Source organism: Aythya ferina (genome assembly GCF_964211825.1).
Source record: "Aythya ferina genome assembly, chromosome: 6".
NCBI classification, from domain to species: Eukaryota; Metazoa; Chordata; class Aves; order Anseriformes; family Anatidae; genus Aythya; species Aythya ferina.
Window position 1 is genome coordinate 16,111,424 of NC_140303.1, and position 21,597 is coordinate 16,133,020.

Genomic DNA, 21,597 nt, shown 5'->3' on the forward strand with positions numbered 1-21,597 from the left:
CACGCTGCTGCTGTGAGGCTTAATTCATGCTTCTCTGAAAGTGTTTCAGGTTCCTCAGAAGAAAAGCACTTCAGTAATAAAGCCTCATCTCAGTTTTAATATTGTCTGAGCCGTCTAGCTTAAATGTAACCTCACCCAAAGGGAATGGTATTTGTAAATGTCATCCTTATAATGAAAAATCTGTTCTCCTTTTCTGTCCCCCATGCCTTCTTCACTTCCTCCTCTTCCAGCAAGCTGCTGCGCTGTTAAATACCTCCTCATCCCCTGGGATACCCAGCTGGTCACTGACCTGGCTGTGGGGTTTGTTTTATGTGGAGATGTGCATGCACTTTATGTTGCAATGTTCTTTTCTCTGTCTATAAGCAGCCAGAAGGATCTGCAGAAAGCCCAGAGCATATCTGTGTTTGATTTAAACAGGCATTCGGAACAAGCTGAGCATTTCAGGGAAAGGATCAGCCCTTACTTTTGTTTAAAACAAAGGGATTTCCAGACTCTGACATTTCTGAGGACTCGGGGCTTTTTAATAATCTCTTGAGGGTTTCTGGAGGTGCAGAGCTGAGATGCTATGCTGCTGTTTGACATGAGTGTTTCAGTTAATGAATGATTACTGAATGAACCACTACGGCATTGGCATTATACAAAAATTACACTGTTTTCTTATGTGGATGAGACAAGAATGCTGTGTGGGAGCTGGATGTGTTGTCTGGGCTTGATAACTAACCAAAAGTTTTTATTATTCATATATCTAGTGCTGTCTTTATGCTAAGGCCAGCTCAGGCAAAGTGTGACCTTGCCCAAAACCAGCAATATCGGCAGTATGAGGGAGGGGAAGGCCTTTGTACCAGGGCACAGGGCACCCCGATTACTCTGGATTACTTGTGCAGCCCAGAGGCCCCGTGACAGTGAAGGAAATGCTGAAGTAGTCCCTATGTAATTGCATGCTTGTTCCCCCCGAGCCCCAGTGTACATGGCTTCTGTTTCATCTGCACATGTCCTGAGGGCAGTGCTTTAAGAAGCCAGTTTGAAACACTCAGAGCCATCAACTCCAAGGATCTGGCTGCAGAAGGGCGAGGACACAAGAAGCCAGGATTAAGGGAGGACACAAGCTTGCTGGGGGGGTGCCGAGGTGTTCCAGGCTCAGGGTCCCATTATCCCCTGTGTGACAAGCATCAGCTGCCACATTGGGGTAGGCCAGTTACCGAGTGGGGAACCTTTTCTTGCTGCCCATCTCCTCCGTTTCCCTGTTACTTAACAACCAGAGGGGGTGAGGCACTTGGATGGTGCCTGCTGTGGATATTAGCTGGCAGGGCTGCTGCCCTCCAATCACTCAGTGTTGTCAGGGAGTGCAGGGCTCCTTTATCAGTAACTTCAGGAAGTTGCATTAAGCGATGGGGGGTTTATTGTAAGGCCAAATGGATAAATTCATGGTATTTGGCCTGCCATAAATTTTTTCACACAGAACCTTTTCAGTTCCTGGTTGGAGTTCTCCTTAGAGCTAAAGCATGGAGCTCTCACAATGACAGAGTCTGGAAAGCCTGGGAAAGCAGTGATATTGCAAAAACTGTGTGTCCCTCCTACACCTTCAGTGCATTCTCCTCATTACCACAAACTGTCCCCAGGAACACTTGATCTGAATTAACTTCTGCAGTATTTTAAAGATCTCTTCAGGCCATTTCCTGCCCTCCCCACGCTCCGTTACTTGGGCATATATCCCAGGGGAGGTTCTTGGGAGTTTTCCTTGAGATATCTGTTCTCATTTCCATTTCTACTTGCTTCTTTTCATCCAGTGTTTTGCTCCTCTCCACTGGCTATTCCTTATTCTCGCACTGCTGCTTAGTGCCAAGTGAGGAGAGGAAATGACTAGATGATACAAAAGGGAGGAGAAAGAAACTGGACAGAAAGGAATAATAGGGACCAGGAGTAATAGGAAAGACTGGAAACCTGATCAAAATTTGTTTCCTAATGCCTCTCAGCAACACTGGACACAGTGAGCTGGGTGACAGTGCTATAACTAGAGTTCAGCTATCCAATTTTTGATTCACAAAACACATCCCTTTTGCTTGTATATGTAATTACCAGGCCAAAGCTAACTTAATTGAGTGCAATGGAAAAGACAATCTTTTGATTGCCTTTGGCAACTGCCCCTTTTATTACTCCAGATCTGAGAAGGATATTTAAACAACACTAGTTAGGAATTAGATTTTTGTAGGTCTGAGCTACCTCTTTAGTGTCCTCTCCGAAGTCATCTGTGCCTTGGCATGTCAGTACCAGCTGACTGCATCAACTCGGTAAGTTAAGCAGTCACTCCAAAAAAAATGACAGGCAAAATGAAAATATAGTTCTTTCTTCTTGATGGTTTGAACCACCTGGAGAAACCTGCTTTCCTCATCATAAGGACACATCATACCATTTCAGCTAGGAAGCAGGTGAAAGTCACAGATGTAGGTATGCTTATTTCTTTTTCTATGATGAATTTACGTGTCCTTGTGTAGACAAGAAAGTGGCTGTGCATATTTTTTTCTTATTTAAACATATCTAGCAGCCACTTGGTTTTATTTCATAAGATGGGCTTTGGTTTATTTTCTTTTTCAATTTCAACATGACAAATTCCAGCCTAGCTTCTCATCACAAATATCATACTAATGTTTGTCCTGCAAAGTAAGTGTTGCTTAAATATTTTTGGGATTTGGTCGCTTCTCTTATGAATTTCTGTCTCCATGACAACCCATCTGTGCTTTGTAATACCTTTGGTGAACATGGTAGAACTGCTGTTTGTTTCAAACTATATGACACTTAGCACTAGGTATGCAAAGGGAAATGGAATCAAAATCTTTTTTTTTTTTTTTTTTAAAAAAAAAGCTAATTTGCACCATTTTCTTTAAAGATTCAAAATGACCATGTCCTTCACTGTATGGGAAACATGTTCATCTTGAAAATGCATCATTTTTCTCAAAATCCTCCTCTGATGGACTTGTTCTGTGCCTCACCACTGTATCTTGGTACAGGCAGGCTGCAGAGTGTCAAATCCATGGCCTTCAGTGTCAAATCCATGACGATTACTGTTCTGTGAAAGAAAGGTAACTTCACGTTGAAAGTGCTTCCCCAAGCATTATGTAATTTTTATTCTCAGGCATCAAAATCAACTGCTCCCACACTGCAAAAAACAGAACTCTGTTCTTGCCCAGGATGATGGATGTTCATCTGCCGCATGATGGAAGGTGTGTCAGCATCACACAGTTTTTGTGAATCTTAAAAAAGATCCCATACTTCCATCATTTGGAAATTTCAGTTATGTAAATAATTCTTGTAAACGGAATTTCAGTTCTCTGATATATACGTGTGTTTGCTTTCTAATCAGAAAATACCACTTAAAATAATTTGGCTAGGTGTTTTGTACTCCATTCTCAGACACACTCCTAGATTTGTGCCTCTCCTTTTCTTCCAAACACTGTCCTGTGTCTGCCTCAATTTTCTAGTTTTCATGGTCCTCATGTATGGAAGGAGCTAAACTGCATGTCAGTCCTCTGCCATTGTGCTCTTCTAAATGTCAGACTTCTGACAGTTGTGCTTTGCGTGAGCTGTTTGTGTATAAAGCTCCTGGTGTACTTTTGAACAGTGGCTTGATTTCTGTGAGTCCAAGTAGATGCATCAAAACCAGGCCTTACTTTCACAGAGCGTTAACTGCCAGGGCCTTTTTAAATCAGATATACAAAGTGTTTAAAGTTGATCGTGCCAAATCACCAGTCCCTGCTGAGGGCTTCGCTATGTGATATCATAGTTCTTCCATACCTCTGAAGAGCAGCAGTAGCAGGCAGACTCTTTGCTCTGCTCCTGTGCCACACGGGAACTTTCCCAGAGAAACAAGGAACCAGGAACTGCATGTGGCCCTGGCCTTTGATAAGATATCCATATAGCAGTGTTGTTTGGTGTTAACAGTATTGTGTATCCTGGAAACTTTTCCCTTTTTCCACCACTCTGTTTTGAAAATTAATGCACAGTTAGAGGCTAAAAATTTTTGCTGAATCTGTTATGCATAAACACAGTCCATGAAGCCTTCCATTGTTTAAGCCATCCTTTTGTTCTTAATATAAAATGTTGTTGCATAAAACCCACTGAGATGCAGCCTCAGAAGTCTGCCGTACACTTTTAATTCCTTCTGTCTTGATTTCTAAAGCCTCTCAACTCTGCCTCCTCCCATTCATCAGGCACTGTAGTGCTCTGTCATGACTGAACTCCTATAATTTCTAGTGTTAATGACTCCAGGTGGTGTTACCTTGAATATAAAAGCAATGTAATTAGGCCACCTTCTGGCTGATTCTGATTTAGTCTTTGACTCGGAAGAAGCAGAGAAGATGAATGTAAGAGTGACTGTTGTAAAGAGCAGATGTTGCTGAACAGTTTTTCAAGTTCTGCTGCCTCATTTCTCCTTTGTTGTTTCCTTGTTGTGCTGGGAACTTCTACGGAAAACCTTGGTGTAAGATGATATAGCACTTAGTACAAGCAGGATGATTATAAATGGCTCTTGCCTCACTTCAGGATCCTACAGATGTTGCTACATGAGATTTGGTTCTTCCTGATTCCATAATTTGATTTTAATGGCTGGATACCACTGGAGAATGCAAGTTCTGCAGACAATAGTGTCCTTTTACATTTAGAAACATCTGTTAGCTAAGGCGCCTGTACAGCTTGAGCTCTAAACGAGCAGATCTGTGAACACCAGCATTTTATACCAACCTGGCAGACACCATTCTCGGGAGAAGCAAATTCTAATGTCTTTTTTCATTTGGTAGAGCTCTTTTCTTTCCCCCGTCTTTCATGTTGCTCTTTATTTCATCTACTACTTTTATGGATATGAAGTTTGAGAGCCTTTTTTAAGGGCTTAATGCAGCCTGGGGACCATATGTGTAATTCAAATAATGGTGCTTTGCTGTTCCCCTGAAGCACAGGGTAGAATTGGCACCACTCAGAGTAATATTTTGGACTGTCACTATTTGATCAAAGAACTTGGACTGGATCTGCTGGTGTTAATGCTTTTAGGATGGATGACTCCTCTGCTTTAGAAGAGGTTTCCAATAACCGAGGGCAACACTTAACATCTCTGAAATTTCTGTATTTACAGAGCAGTGAACTCTCCATGGTAGTGCACTTCAGACACCCTCCAGGAAAAGAAACAGGTTACAAAGCTCATTGGCACATCCCTCATTTTTCTCTTCTAATTTATGCTTCTTCCAGTTTGGTCTTGTTTCCATAGGCCTCTGTAGCCTTCTAGAGCGCTCCGCTTTGGGAACAAGCCTGAACTCAAACCTAGCTAGCAAAGACAGTTTACCCATAGCCATAGGCTGTAAGGAATAAGTTTTAAAGATGTCTGAGTTCCTTGGGGGTGGAACCGCAGTACTCTCCTGTCAGCTAAGTACATTGTATACCTTAAATGCTGTACAATAAGCAGTCTTTATGACACAGCATATCACATGTACTGCTAATACCTGCAGATTAAAACAGCTGCCAGGCAGCAAAACCTTTGCATGCAGAAAAATCAGGGAGAAGCTCAAATTTAGAGCATTAATTAATTAATTTGCTATTAGGGAGCTGCAAATCTTAATGCAACTTCAAACAAATAGTCTTATAGAAGTTTGAAAATTAAATTCAAAATGATTGTTCTCAGCCTGTATTTATGTTTGAGGATAACTGCTTATATCCCACACTTGAAAAGAAAGCTTGCCTGTTTTTCCAATTATATCGGTCTAATAAAAGTCATTACCACGCCTTAAAAACACTGCCTTGCATACAGTGCAGTTAGGTCATAACAAAGCCACTACCATGTGTGCTTGGAGCACAGCCATTTAACACTTTCTTCTTTGTATTCAGGGTAGCTGCCTGCAAAACAGAACCAGTGACAGCTTTCAGAGGAAGTTAGTGAGTACTGGGGAAGGATTGTTCTTTACTGGTAAACTCAACAAGCTGCCCATTTAGTTTTCAAGTAAAACACCACCCTCACTTTCCAGATTTCAGTCTTGTTTAGAATAAACAGCGTAATTGGACTTACTAACTTTATTATTTATCTTTTTAACTGTTAGTTATTGTAAACTGACTGAACTGAAACTGAGGTTCCAAACAGAACTGTATGTTCACTGGAGCTAATTCTGTAAGCCATATGTGAAAGATGGTACCAAGATTCAACAAATTTAACTTCCTTGCCAGCAGACTCAGAATCCTTTCTTAATATTGCCTGCTGTCTGTTTTGGGGAAAAAAAAAAAAAAAAAAAAAAAAAATCTTAGTGGGCAGTAGCTAGGTAAACTCAGCAAGCAAAACACACTATGAGCTCTAGCAACGACACAGTGCAGGAAAAAAGAGATTGAGATTCTCCAGAAGACCTGTCCTCTTTGCAACGCTTCATTTCCATTTATGTCACATCAGAACTTTTAAACAGAGCCTTCTGTGTGTTCCCTCTACACATCGTTATGCCTCTGAGTCTCACCGTCATGTACTCCATGGACAGTTCCCAAAGTATCAATATGCAGTGCTTCTTCCTTGCTTCTCAGCAGATGAAATCAATCTGCTCCCACCCGACTTCCTGAGACAAAAGTTATTTCATCCGTGGCTGTCGTACATTTCCCAGATAATGTTAAAATGTAGTCCCACCAGTCATGACTTTCATAAACTTGATTTATTGCCTGGTTTATTGACCTCACTTTGCAAGGCTTTGCCTCCTTTCATAACAGCTGTGAACACGCTGCCATAACAGGAATTTGCATTCTGTACACCAGCAATTTGCCCTTGCGTGTTCGGCAGTCTCCAGGGAGATCCCGGTGGTGTTAATTTTTAATTCCTGGGAGCCTACCCCATGTTCAAGACACTCTGGGCATCTTAATAAAAAAGTAACTAAGGAATTAATTTAGGGCAACTGAGCAATGTTCACTAAACCAGCAGGAGTACAAAGGATATTTTCCAAACACATTATTTATTGAGAGCAATATCCTTGGTCTCTAAATGAGCGGGAATTTAAAATCATAAATAAAAGCGTGAATTTATTTGGGTGCCTACAGGGCACACATGGTGTCACCTTGGGTTAGTTTGCCCGTACCTGTCTAAACCTTCATACTCTCCTGTGCCAAAAGGTGGCTATTCCATGTGGCCGCTGGAACAGTGAGGGACTGGGATCTCTGCAGCTGACCAGCCACTCCAGAGCTGATCGGATCAATAAATCTATTTTGTAACCTCCCCCTGCGTATGTGGAAATGGCAATAGGAGCCTCCTGCATATGCACGGCTATAGAGAGCTGGCAGCTGGGGAATGAAGGGAAACAGGATTGCAGCGGGCCAGGGGAAATGACTAAGAAGTGTAGCAGAGGTGAGATCACACCAGTCCACAGGCAGACACACAGAGAGGCAAATACAAAGGTGTAGAGGATGTGGGAAGAGGGGAATTTCACGGGATGTACAGAAGCAGCAGGCAGATGCTTAAGGCTTAAACAGCTTCTTTATTGAAAAGCACTTCTGTTTATTGAAAGTTGCAGGCAAAGCTGAGGCAAAGATGTCAAAGTACATTGTCAAAGAAAAAAATAGACTGGAAGTAGTCAGTTATGGTGCCAAGAGAGTGCAATTATATTGCTTCTGTGCAAAAAAGGAGGATTAGAACTGGCGGTCAGGGACAAAATCCTACCTCCAGTAGTGTCCCTAGGAAACATCTCCCTTTCGGAAGGAAGGCCTTGATTTCATTCTGCCTGACCAAAATTAATCAAAAGAAGGAAGAAGACAGACTTTGGTATTCTGTGGGAATCAACAGGAAGAGGCTTGCAAACAGAGAAAGGTTTAGAGCCAGGCACAGTGGAAGAGAGGTTAAATGGCACGGGGCAGAGCAAGGGGCAGACACAACCTAGGCAGCAGCTTCACAAACTGCAGTTTCCTGCCTCTTGCTCACTCCCTTCTCCAGTGCTCTGAAAAGCTTTTCAGCAGAAGTTCCCAAACTTCTTTTCTCTTGCTTCTTTATCAGCATTTGATAAGTTGGCTTGTTGGCACTCCTGAGCTGAGGAGTGTTGGGGTGAAGTGCCTCTTCCTATGTGCGAGAGGTTGTAGCCTTCCTCTACTGTGGGCTTAGCAGATGAGCTTTCACAGGTCAATTATAAGAAATATCTCGGAGCCACTTTTTCTTATCCAGGCTCTTAGCCTTGCCCCGCTGTCCTGTCTCATGTGTAATGTAGTGGGACTGCTTGTGCAGAGTGGGACGTCCCCAGGTTTGGTTTGTGGGATAATACATCCCAGGATGATAAGATTTGACTGGGTCATGGCAAGAGGTTTGTGGTTGAAAAAAATCTTAAATTATTCATTCTCTGTCAGGGGAAGGAAAAAAAAAAAAGCCATACAATGTTGGATTAAGCATTTTTTATTATCAGGTTGTATAAGCTATTAAACTGCATACACTTCTTGCAAGTCCTGGTTTTATAGATGAGTTTTAAAAAGCATTTTGTGTTCGTGCTGAACATAAACAGCCTCTCATATCTCCACCTACTGCACCAAGCATTCTCCTGATTAATTCATGAAGTCTATAATATTCAAGAGGAACCAGGGAGAAGAAATGCATTTTAAGCCCTCTACTAGCCGTGGCAGAGCAGGCTATCTGTGTTCAAGGCAGGAAAGCAGATTCCTTGACGGTTTCCCTTCAACACAAACCCTGTTGTTCTTGCATTAGCATCATGCCTGTCGGTAGCCCACAGTAGTTCTGCAGTGACGCGGTGGATGTGGTGCTGGCTCTCAGAGGTTATCAGTATCAGGGCTAGTACTTGAAATGGAGGAACCATCAGGACAAAACCAGCCTCACTTGAAGCTTCGTCCACAACTAGATGAAATCCCGGACCGTGGCTCTTCCCAGCTGGGGGGTGCTGGCACTGGATGGGATGCCGGATTCCCAAGAGCCAGCTGGGCACTGTGCAGAGGCAAATTCTGCAGAAGCAGAAACTTCCTCCAGGAGAAAGGACAGCTGCTTCACAGTCACTTTGCGACCAAAGATAACACCGTCTCAGGCAGGTACTCTCTTAATTCAGGGATGCCTTCCAGGGCCTGGAGCAAGGGGTGCTGGATGTGTAGCACATTGTTTCAGTGGCACAAAGCAGACTCTCGCAGGCATGCAACAGAGCCAGAACAGTAATCCCAGTATTTCTCACCGACCCACTGAAGGGAAGTACCAGCAGAAACGAGGGGAAAGCCCAGTCTCCCGAGGCTTTGCAGGCTCCAAATTGCTGGCTGACTCACAAAAGGCTGAGTATTGCGCTCAGCCAAACACTCATTGAAATTTCTCTACTTATTAGATGACAGCTCTCAGAAAACTTCCGTCTGAAGAAGAAGAGGGAAAAACTGTCCCCCAAAGAGGTTTTTGTGTGCGCCTCGTTCTGTCTGTTTTTCTGTTAGGCTGTATATGTATTGCTGCAGCAGCACACAAGGGTGAGAAACCTTGCTTTAGGAGGCATCTGGGGAACAAGGTTTCTGTGTATTTCTGTTATCTGTAGCCTGGCAGGAATGAGGGGGAGGCAAGGAAAGGTTGGTTCAAGGTGCTAGCTGTTGTCCCTGTGCTGATGTGTAGATTTCTGTCATGAATGAGGTCTCTATCCTCTTGCGTTGGTGATGAGATAGGCTTACTGAGCGATTTCAGAGCTCAGCTTAAAGCAGATGTCGTTCTGCTAAATCAAGGAGGCGTTTAAAAGGAAATGGCAGGATGGTGTTATTATTGGTATTGTTCTTTCTGTGCGAGAGGCTCCAGGTACTCATAATTCTCCCCGGGGTTCTAAATGCTCAGTTCCTTCAGAAGAAATCTGACAAAAAAAGGTTAGGTATGCTCAGCCCATCATTTTTGGCAATGTCTCTTTAACTCAGGTGTCAGCTGCAGGGGTTTTTGCCACTGTGTCTTCTGTTGTTTTCTTAAAATCCCACTAGATACCATAGCAACAGCTGGATCACATGCTCCTCTGGTGTGCTACCTATAAGCAGATGTGAACAATGCTGGCTAATAAAGTCGCAGCAAGTGTTGGACAGGAAAAACTCTGACTTCAGCCTCTGTGTTTTTTTGGAATAACTCCCAGCTAAGGTTTTCCATCATTTCTTATGACATAGGTAAATCCAGATCTGCAGGCAAAACAGATTCAGCTTACTTCCTTGCTTAATAAAAAGGCTGTCTAGGTAGTTGACGTTTTACAGTCATTTTCTCCCCATCTTATGTCAGCATTTCTTGGAAGCCTGAGGCTGAAATGCGTTTCCATATTCAAATGTGTTTGCAGCACCTGAACGAATACATTCTCTGCTTTATTGACGGGTTAGCCCTGCTGTCAAACTGATTACAGCCTTTGGTATTTTTTTTAAACTTTATCCCAAAGGAGGAATTCAAAAACACTCCTAGTTGAATTTCATGCACCATATTAAATTATGTTCTAATTGTTTTCTAAGCATGTGGCAATCATTTAAAGTAAGGCATGTCAGTCTGGCCTAGTAATTACGCCATTGTTTTTTGAATTGGAGAACAAAATTTTTCACAGGCCAAGTGCACGTTTAATAGTGCCATCACCCAGTGGAAGTGTGCATAATCCTTTTCCTCGACTAATGCAGAAAATCTGTGTAGAGCCTTATTTATATTCACATTTAGGCAAGCAAAAAATAGTAATTCTCTCTTTTAATCTGAATTCTGCTTCCAAGTATATCCTGTGAGTTCCTACCATATAAGACTAAACCTTATGCGGTCTCAGCTGTGTCATATGCCCTAGCTTCAAAGATGACTCGCAATGCATAGGATCTGCAGCTCTGGTAGACATTATGTAATCAATCTGTACATTAATTCCCACTTCTTAAAAGGGCAAATAAATTATAGCACCTTACAGCATGACGGAAGGACTGGAAAGCAAAAGAGAGAAACAGAATATGATTTTTTTCCTCCTATGCAACTGGAGAGAGGTTTAGTAAGAAATCAGTGCTAATGCTTCTGATGAAAATCCAGAGCAGATTCTGTGATTTGTGAAATCTGAAGCGGCTCTGAAATGGCAGATACCTGTGGAGTTTTGAGACTAATGCCTGTTTATAGCATCTGCATCAATTTAGATGCAATAACTTAAGGGATCTAATTATTTTCCTTGTGTTTACAAAGTCTCTTTTCATTATGCACCATCAAGTTAGAAGTCCAGGGAAGAAATTTTAAGTACTAACGTCTGCTGCTGATTTCAGGTCTCATTTCTTTCTGAAGACTAATGAATGCGTGTGTGTATTCCTCACAAAAGGTCTGCTTCTGCTGCCCTCTCAGTAATGCTACGAGGCGTTTTTGGAAATGCTCGCTGGTAGGGTCAGGGTAAGGGAACCAGTCTCCAGTCACATAAAAGCCAGCCCTACTCCAAAGCCTGAGATCATTGCCTAGCAAGCTGCCTGTCAGGCACTTGCACGCATGGCTTCCACAGGTCTGAAGCAGGCTCTGATCGGTGTAAAAGGCACTGGTGCTTGAACAGGGGGCAAGAAGGGCAGAGGGAATATTAATTGCATCGGAACTGTTTGCTTGGTGGGGCAGACACAGGTGTGGATGGACTGTCTGGCAGTCGGAGGGGTCAGTGCACTCGCTGGCTGAGTGTCTCCTGCAGAAGTCCCTGGGAGAAGGGTTCGCAATCAGAAGGGAGCATCCTGGCAGGCGAGGAGATGCCGAGAGCACAGAGGATGCAGACACTCAGAGCAGCTCAGATGTGCTGCCCGTCTCCTCCTGGGCTGCCTGTCTGCCACCGGCAGCGTGTGATGCCTCAGGAGCAGAGGGGCCGGCTGCCCATGCTGGCGGGCCTCGGGGCTGGGGGGGCCAGGGGTGCTCCTCCTGCTGCTGCCTGGCTGCGAACAGCCTATGGGGAGACACGGATCTGCAGGTCGCAGGCTGGCAGTTCAGCGCTTCTCATGGGAACAGGAGAAGAGGCTGAAACCATGACAGCGGGCTGTGAAAAAGTGGAGCCATTTGGGCTAGGGAGATGAGCTGTTTCGTGCAGGCCACAGCAGCTCTTTGCCCCTGCCCTGCCACCAGGGACACGTCTTCCACCACCAAACCGCCCAGCTGCAGGAAGGATGCAGGCCTGAAAATTGATATTGCACTTAAATGATTGCAGTCTCATCACCTTCAGCCTGATCGCAGCCGACTTGAGTAAAAGCAAGTCTAGAAATCTAGTGCTGCCTGTCTGAGGGTTGCTGAACAGCCGGGCTGGTGAAACTGGGCTAAATGAGAAATTAGCAGGGGTTGCCCTGGGGAGGGTTTTATAAGCCGTGAGTGAAGGAAATAGGCAAGTAATCAGCAGCAGCTCCTAGGAAGATGATATACATAGATAGACAGATTTAAAGCCATAAATAACAATCGTGCTTGAAAATGGAAACAAATCTCTTTATTGTTTTGTTTGTAGTCCTTGTAAATAAGCATTTTTGCTTGTTCAGAGCTCCCAGGTAGACCATATATATTACGTTCATGGAAGGACAAAATTATTCTTAAAGCATAGCCATAATCACAAAGAGATTGTTTCATCTCAGATGTGTTTACTGACCTCTTACCATCAGAAAATGCTTTTTTATTGGAGTCTGTGGCAAGAGAAGTTCCAGAGAACTGTAACGTCTGCAATTAGCAGCGAGTCGGTGTCACAGCTAGTACAAAGTGGGGTTACTGCAACTCGGAAACGTACTTACTGGCATCAGCTGAGTGTCTGGCCCCAGGAATGTAAAATAAGATCTGCTCTGCAGAATGAGGCTACTGTTACCGAGGATCCCATGACTAGCCTTTGTATGGTGAGAAAACGCAGAGTTAATAGGATTTTGTTATTAGTGGATTCAGTCTGATACTGAACTTCATTCCAGAGCAGCCTGGCAGATGCTCAGCGTCCACAAAATCTAAACTGTAGGAGCATTTCTTTCTTACTCCTTGCTAGCGTTTTCCTGGGCGTGCTGCTGTGCCTGGGCACGGAGCTCTGAGCTGCTCCCCCCAGAGGGTGCCCTGGGGTTGAGCCGCCAGCGCCTCCTGCACACCGCGCTGCACCCCTGGATTCCTTGACGAGAACTTAAAATAGAAATACTCTGACCTATTTTTTTTAAGCTACTCCTGTCTCGATATTCCCGTACAGAACAAAGCGGTGCCACTCTTCACAGCAGCCCCATTCTCAGAGATTTAGGGCTGGATTCAGCCCAGCAGCCCTGCTCTAGGGAATACCCACCCGGCCACGCTGACAGCAGGAGTCATTTGAGAATGGCTCGGAGCAACCCTTTTCCAGCCTTGAGCAGCACAACGACTCAAATAATCGTCGCTGCCTGCTTTGCTCTTTTCATGCTCTTCTCCAGCTTGGCACCACCATAATAAAAAGCCTCTTTAGAAGATAATGCACACCCTGTGTCACTCACCCTTCCTGTAATTCACAGGAGCTGAGGACACTGCTAAGGTCCAAGAATAACAGGCATTTCTGCTGCATTCGAAGATACCTTGGCAAAGTCTGCTGATAGATTAGAAGAAAAAGTAAACAGTTTAATGCAATCCCCAGGCAGCATCGCCCACGCCTGGCTTTGAATGCAGATGAGGCCAATCTTGAAGTCAGCTTTCCCTGTGCAGCCGCTGCTGCCTCTGTGCCTTGGGGCAGCAGAGCTGAGTAGGGAAACCCTGCGGGAGGCTGCAGGGCTGAGCCCTGCCCGGGCTACAGACAGCTCACTGCTCAGCTGGGCAGGAGCCCGTCCCTTCCAAGGAGAGCCCCCCGTGCTGGCTGTGGGGCCCCCGGCTCTCCTGGGGCACCCCACTGCAGGCTGGCTGCAGCGCCCAGCCGGGCAGAGCATCTCCTGTGTTTGACAGAGCCTCTGTTCTCACTGCCACCAGCTGCTGCAGCCCCTCACACACAGTGCTCTCCTTGCGCCTCCGAGGCAAGGACAAGCCTCTCCTGCTGCCTCCTTCTCCTCCTCTCACTAATGGTGGAAAATCCACCGGCCCACACTGCAACACGCGTCGTGACAAGATGGGAGCGTTTCTGCTGACTGAACTTCTTTACCTCCATCTGGGGCGTTTTGAGATTCATGGGAGGAAAGCTGCCTTCTCCTGATACTTACTCTGATGATGTGACAACCTGGACTGTCATCACAGGGCAGATGGTTTCTGCAGCAGCTGGGGAAAAATAATTAGTGCAAGAGAGGTGTAAGCAATCCTGCACTGTCTGTACCTCAGCAACAGAGAGAGGCCTTGGACTTTGGCTGCCTGAGCAGCAATGTGAAAGGGCGGTGTAGTCCCAGGGATCTATTGCACGAACCCGAATTTTCCCCTTCTGGAAGGGGAAGCAGGTTATCAATCTGCTGTGCAGACTGCAGTATCTGGACTCAGAGAGGCAGCTTGCCAGAGTGGATTTTGTTTTGCTCCTCATAGGTTACAGCTGTTCCTGAGCAGACTTTTCCATCCTTTTCTTATTTGTGTAGCTGACTGCAAACCTTTTAGGCTACCTCAAATGGCAGTCTGGTGGAACACAAAATTGTTCCCACCGAGAGGTCTGTCACTTGGCAGATAAATAACATCATTGCTAAAGTATTAAAAGAAATAATAAATCTTCCACCCTCTGTGTCTTACAGCTATCCTGGGCCTGTGGAGCTCACAGCTGTTTTTCAGGAGGCAGACAGATTTATGCAGAGAACTAATGTGCATGTAAATCTTCTCCCCATAGATGTTGCCACCTCCTGTGTTGAATCTTGGCCTTGGTAAGAGCTGTCACAACATCCAAAACTTTTTACTATTGATAGAAGAGACTATCCACTGTGAAGCCACTACTCTGGTGGGTCTCTGAATTGGGGAAGGAATTAAATCTAAATCAGTGATAGCATTACAGTCGGTAACACATTCATGCAGATCAGATTCAGAAACATTCATGCTGAAAATCTGCAGACTGTTCCTCTCTCTATGAAATTCCTGTTAGATATACTGACAGAAGAGAACACTTCTGTATGTGCGTCGGATCTTCCAAACAAGGGTCCTTATAATTTTGCCAGACTCTCATCTCACTCATTTGAATATTGTCCCATCTTGAGAAGAAGCATAAATCTGATGTTGCTGATCTCCAGATGAAGATCATGGAAGTCTAGGACTGCTCACTGACTTTTTTCCTGGGTGCTCAGAAAGGATGATGATAAGTGAGAGAAGTGGTGCAATGTGGCTGTAATTTCTTTGACTCCAGCCATGCAGAAGCCGTCCATCCATAGAAGGGCACCATTCCTCCCTCGACATGCTGACTCGGGATGAAGTTTCTTTCAGTTCAGCAGGACCTGTTGCCTAACTATCTATTTTGCCAGAGGGGTTCATTCAGTGATGAAAGAAACCAAGTGTAGCGCTAGTTCAGACTAAGACCTGGAATGCAAGCTTCATTTCAAGAAAGGGTCAAACACTTGATCTTGTGAGACATCACCATAAGCAGCCTACTTCCCAGTATCAGCACATTGCAAGGATGGCAAAAAAGTGCATCTGGCTCATCAGCCTGTAGCACTGCCAAATCAGAAACCATGCCCAGCCTTAAATCCACCGCAAATTAGTCTGGATCTGAGACCACACGGTATTTATACCCTTTCTCAAACACCAAAACAAGAGAGTGGTTCTGTGCTACCAAAACAATGCAGTATGACCTGCATGCTGAAAAGCAGCCATCAGCATTTGCATGCTGATTTAAACATGGAAAGGCAAAGAAGATGGTAACTAAAGTAATAATAAAAAAAAAAAAAAAAAAAAGATGCAAAGTGCAAAAGACACAGAAGAATCCTGTTCAGCTTCCCACTCATATTGCACCAAACAAAGCGAAGGAGGAGAGATGCCTTTTGTCTTTTTTTTTTTTTTTCCTAACATGGTATTTTATAGAAAAAACTAATCCTTTTCATTTAGCAAATCCATTTTGTTTCTTGGAGGGTTAAATCCTGCTTGCCTCAAACAAATGAGTAATCCAATTGGCTTCAATGTGACAACTCCCAAAAGGCAAACAGGATTCAACTCCAGAATGTAGTACACAGATTTTGTGAATGAGCTATTTGAAACGCTAGATACTTTGTGTGCTAGCTTTGGTGCTGCCTTATAAACCCGTCATGACTGTGTCAGCCAGTTTTTCTTGTGCTGAAGGTTTAGAGGGCTTCCTATGGCTCTAAATTTAACCTAGGGCCTCTCACGACTAATCAGAAATTTGGCCACGTTGTTTTTTTAAGATGGAGAAAAAAAGGGAGGAGAGGAAAACACTTTCTGAAAATAGTAGTTAGGGCCAATTTACTTTTTACTGGATGCTTTTATTTCTTGAGAACCACGTAATCTCCTAGGACACTTGCAAAACTGTAAGCTCAGTATCTCTAATGCAAGTGAGTGAGTGCAGTCGAGCCACATTGTATAAACTTTCCCAGTTTCCTGGCACCAAGGGATTTCTCATCTCCTGCTTGACTGAAGCTCTATGTTCTTACTGAGCCTTCTCACAAGAAATCAGACATTTGAGCTTGCAGTTTGTTTCACATTTTACTGACAGTGCAGGCTGTTTTCAGAGTAGCCTGAATTTCTTTTCTTTGACACCTCTGATTACTTCACAGGAGATGCTTAATTAGACACCTCCCAGCACCCACCTACAACACTTATACCACAGCAGGAGGGAGCTCCCTTGACAAAAATGTTCACACTGGCAGGAAACCAGATCAAGAAGGTAGTCAAAAGTCCATATGGATGAAACCCATCCAAGGAAAATAGCTTCAGTGATCTAACTTTGAGAGCTGAAAGAATGTGGAAAATCACCCACTGGCTGTTTCAAAACACTCAGATGCGTGGAGTCCAAATGGCAAGAAAGAGAGAAGAGAAAATTGGAACAAAAAATGTGCCAAACACATTGTATGTTGATTTAACTGTGCCCAAAGTCAAACTTAGTGCCATCAGACAGAACCCAGATTTCTTCAGGTTCTCTATGCTTGCCATGATTGCTCAACCTGCAGTCTCCCACTGCCCCATATCCTTTAACAGGTAGCAAGGCATAAGCAACTTGCATTTTTAGGAGAGTATTTGCATCCTCTTTTTTTTGCAAAAGTAAAGCCTACAGAAGGAGAGGGGGAGTGGAGAAAGTTGTTATGTAAGGAACAAGGATAGGCAGTTCTGATGAAAGCTCCAGCCCTGGGCTGCAGAATAAATTATCAAAGAAAATGAAGATGCAGGCACTTACGCCAAGACTGAATATGGCACAAGCTTCTGTTTCCTGGGCACTTCTTCCCTAATAATACAGATAATGCCATAGGACTCATCTGCGCTACGGTAATCAAGCTATTTAACACCACCACATGCAGTACATCTCACCGGGAGGGAGTGCATTGGAAACTGGCCTAGTAATTTTTAATGTGTGCTGCTCATTACTAAATGCAAGCATCATGTTTTAAAGAAAAGACTTGGTGTTCAGAATGGGCCCCAAAGCAAAATGCTGGCTGTGAACACCTGTATGCCACGCTGGGTTTTATTTAGGGTCACTTTAGAGCAAGGGACTCTACGGCATTGACTCTCCCATGCCGAAAGGGTGAGAGCAACTGCACCCCTCAGGCAGGAGGGGGGGCTGTAGCTAATCTTGTGCCTACCCTGGGCAGCATAAAATGCTGGAAATTTAGGGCAAATTTAGAGGAGAGGGCATTCTTTCCAGAGAAATTTCACAGGCAGGACCATATAATCCATGACTATTTAAAAAGGAAGACTGTGGCATACCTTCTTAAATGTTGTACAAGAACTTTGGTTTCAATAATACTGTAGCTTTTATTTTGATAAACATAAAACAGATTCCCAAGCCTTGAAGGAGCAAATATCACTGCAAAAGGAGACAGAAGTCACCCATGAGGTAATGTGCTTTTTTGCCCAGCTCAGATGAGATAGCTCCCTGGAGTCTATTTTGCTAGGATTTTTTTCTCCTGTCTAGTCAAATGGCCTAACTAATAGATCTCAGTAGGGAAAAAAAAAAAAAAAAAAAAGCAAAATTAAAATAATCCTAAACCCATGGTGTGATCTGAAGTGCTTTCCAGCTCCACTGTGTGAAGTGTGCCTCCCAGCAGAGTGTGGGAAGCCCAGAGAGCCGGGCTTGTGCCGGGGCTGCACCGAGCGGCTGCCTCCGGCTGTCTGCCAGTGCTGGGGGCTGGCTCTGCTGCCTGGCACCGCGGGCATTGCCAAGCCACCTTCTGGGAAAGTGCTGCCTCAAATCCTACTGGAAGGTCATTGGAACTGGGTCTTCCAAATCCCCTAGTTTAGCTCTACAAATCTTTTCCCTTAATCTTACAAAAACATTTAAAGTCTTCGACTTAAAGGTCATAAAAAACAAAACGGTGCTCAGCCTCCCTGAACTGAAATCCTATTGACGTAAATGGGAGCGAGGAACCATGCTGAAGGTGATTTAAAGGGGCAGGGAGCGAGGCGGGATTTTTACAGTGGCGGCCAAGGCTGTCCTAAGGTTAAAAGCTTCTGCTGTCAGAGCTTGCAGTGCCATGTAGGAGAAGTGGGGCAGGGATGTAACCATGAACCCAGCTGGCCCGCCAACTGGGTGCACTGACACAAGTTTCAGTCCAGCAGCAAACTATTGATTTCTTTATTTCTCTATTGAAAAATAGAAGCAAATGTTTCAGCAAAAACTTCCCTCTTTTCAACCAACACAAGCCTAGACGTGTGTATTTTTCCAATGTCAGCTGCCAGTAGATGCCATAAACACCTCCCAGAACAAACGCATCTAGAGGAACAAACCCCAGGCTTTTTGTTGGAAGATACCCTGAGTTCAGCTAAGATGTCTGAGCACATTTGGTGGCCAGTGCTGCTGCTGGAGTCATAATCCTTTCCAGATAACTCTTTGAAGAAAAAACGCTTAGCCTCGTTTGACCTGTGTTTACTCAGGGTGGCTCTTCCACTTCAGCAGCCTGAACCACACAGAGGACCTTGTGTTTGCAGAGGGTTTGATGGATTTTCTGGGAAACAAACGTGCCTGATTCTGAGGGAGGGTTGATGTATTTTGCTTCTCTGCAAGTTGACTTGCAGTTCGTTAAACCAAGCTGCAGTTGCTGAAGCCTGTTGTGCTGAAATAACGAAACGCAGCCCTGATTTCCTTTCTTCTGAGTCAAAGCTCAGAAGAGAGCGACGTTCTCAGCCCCGAGAGCAGCTGGGGTCACTGGCTCTCAGAGAATTAGGCTTTCTGTCTCCTGAGGAAAGTCTTTGGTCTGTTGTGGCTGTTGCTTTGATTTTCTAGTGATGTGTATTTTTATACATGACTGTAAAAACAAACACGGTTTACCCGACTGCCACACAGATCCATTCCTATCCCTTGTCAACAGCGTAAAGCCAATGTTGCACTCAAGGCCAGGAGTGACTCATTTTTTACAACTGTGGTCTTCTGGGAGCGTAGCGATGGCTCCAGCAGAATGGGCTTGATTCAGAAGTATTTCCTGCATCACCACCAGTGGCTTATTTTTCCTGGGTCTTCATTTCCTTTCCTTCTCCAGTGGTTTGGGTGTTCTATATTTGGCCAGTGCACTGAAGCACGCATGGAAAAATGAAATAAGAATTCATACAAAAGCTTTTCCCCTGAATTTCTGCCTTCATAGTAGAACCCCCTGTAATTTGACTGCCTCGTTACTCCTCCTCATCCCTGCTGAATACAGCTGTGTAAGACTTCAGCAGTGCATATTGCATTTTTAATTCCCCGTGCGCCTCTCCCTCAAACAAGAAGCAGATGACATCTGCTGCCGAGGTGACTCAGCATGCAAAGAGCTGCAATCGCAACCCAGCAGCCTCTGCTAACTAACCTGACCCATTTACTTCGAAAGTCAGTCAAATCTAAATGCCAGATACCAGATTAAGGTGTGGGTGGGGATTGGAATGAGCCTAGGAAAGGTGAGGGAAGGGGCCAGTGGTGTCCCCGAGCTAAACAGGCAAGCACCAGAACAGGGAGCAACGTGGTGGCGGGGCTCGAACCCCTGCCCTGCAGCCCTGGGCTGGGTGCGTGATGGTTTGCAGCCAGCCGAACAAAAATACCAGCCTCGGGTCTCACTGCAGGGGAGAGAGGGAAGTGCAGGGGCAGATGGGGGGGAGCCTGTACCAACATGCCTTCTGCTGCAGGAAGCACAGGAAGAGGTGAAACGACTGGTTTCACAGGTGGCTCAGGCAACGGATGCCCTGCGGGCAGGAGAAGCTGTCAGAAAGCAGTCGCTTGCTTTATCTTCAGCAGTATTTTGGGAAGGAGAACAGAGGACACTATCCTGCATGGGCTTTGGCACATGAACAAAAGACATTAGGTAGCCAGCAGTTAATCCACTGAAAAGGTGGATTCACGGCCGGCCGTCGTAACAGCAGATTTTCACTTCTCAGTGGAAGAGGCCTTTGAAGGGATGAGAGGTTAACAGCCTTGTACTTCTCAGGCCGCCTGATGAAGTATAATTTTCCAGCAGTGCTCATCAGTGTCCAAACATGTTTTTCATAGGAACGTAAATTTTTCACAAGGTCGTGTTTGGTGGCTGAGCCTCAAAAAGGCCTTCTTGAATGTGTTAAGATGTCACTGATTTTGGTACCTTCACTGGGAGTTGCTGGTTATTTAAAATCCCATATAGGGAGCTGGGCTTAGCTTTCTTCGTGTGTCTGAGAGCACTGTAATGTGCTCGTCACATTTTCCATCAGAGTGGGAAGAGCTTTCCATGGATCTTTAAGCTAATCCCCTCCCTGCAAAAAAAAAAGTTTCCTTATTCAGAGATGAGGAAACAAAAACAAGAAATGATTCAGTGGTTTTCCCAAGTTCACACAATGATTTGGAACCAAGGTCATGTCTCTGATGGAAGAAGGCAGGTTTTGTGGGTGAAGCTAGTGGCAGGAGTCCTTAGGTCTGAGTCTTCACCCTGCCTGTGACCTAGAAGGAGTTATGTTACAGTTACGTGCTTGCATGTGCCCATCTTTTTGTTTAAAGTGATGAGGATGAGTTCTAAATTTACAGTGATGCTGTTAGCAGGAATGAAATGCTGAGGGGAAATGCCTGGTTGTTCCTGGTGGGGCGGAAGTATAAAGAGTGCACAGGTTCTGTTCTTCAGTCAAAAGACTCCTTTCTCCTCTGGTGACGTGACTGCAGTTTCAGGGCTCACTTTTTTAAGGAGCAAAAGGTCCTACATGACTTTTCCCTGAGATCATTTTCGGAGCTGTCTGCGAGTCCCAGTGGCTTTGGCTGTACAGCATTGCAATGCGCAAGTGAGAAGACGTGAAGGCAGCTGGCATTCATTCCAGAAATACAGGGGCACCGGGCTTTGCCAGGGCCACGCCTGGGAATGTCTCAACTCTTCCGCAGCAGGGATGCAGAAACACAGCCTGTTTCTTCCACAGAGCAGGTTAGTTCAATCTGGCAGGCTCACCTAACTTTCTTCTTGGAAAACAGTTGTTTTGCACTTTAAAGGTCCTTACCCTCCAAAGGGAACAGAGCCTTTGTACAGGCCCAGTCTGAGAATGCTCTGGAAAAGGTGGGCTGTTGGTCACGATGTACATGACAAAACATCAGCCCAAAGAGGGTTTTAATTTCAAAATGCCACATCACTCGCATTACGAAATGATATAAAAAACTGCAGCTGCTCTGCTAATAGTTCTCCATATGTCTT

General features: G+C 44.7%; 1 protein-coding gene across 1 annotated transcript in view; it reads left to right on the plus strand.

The window, feature by feature from the left end:
• RAPH1 (Ras association (RalGDS/AF-6) and pleckstrin homology domains 1) overlaps positions 1–21,597 on the plus strand; it is a 336,299-nt gene that overhangs the window by 212,533 nt on the left and 102,169 nt on the right. The window lies entirely within an intron of this gene.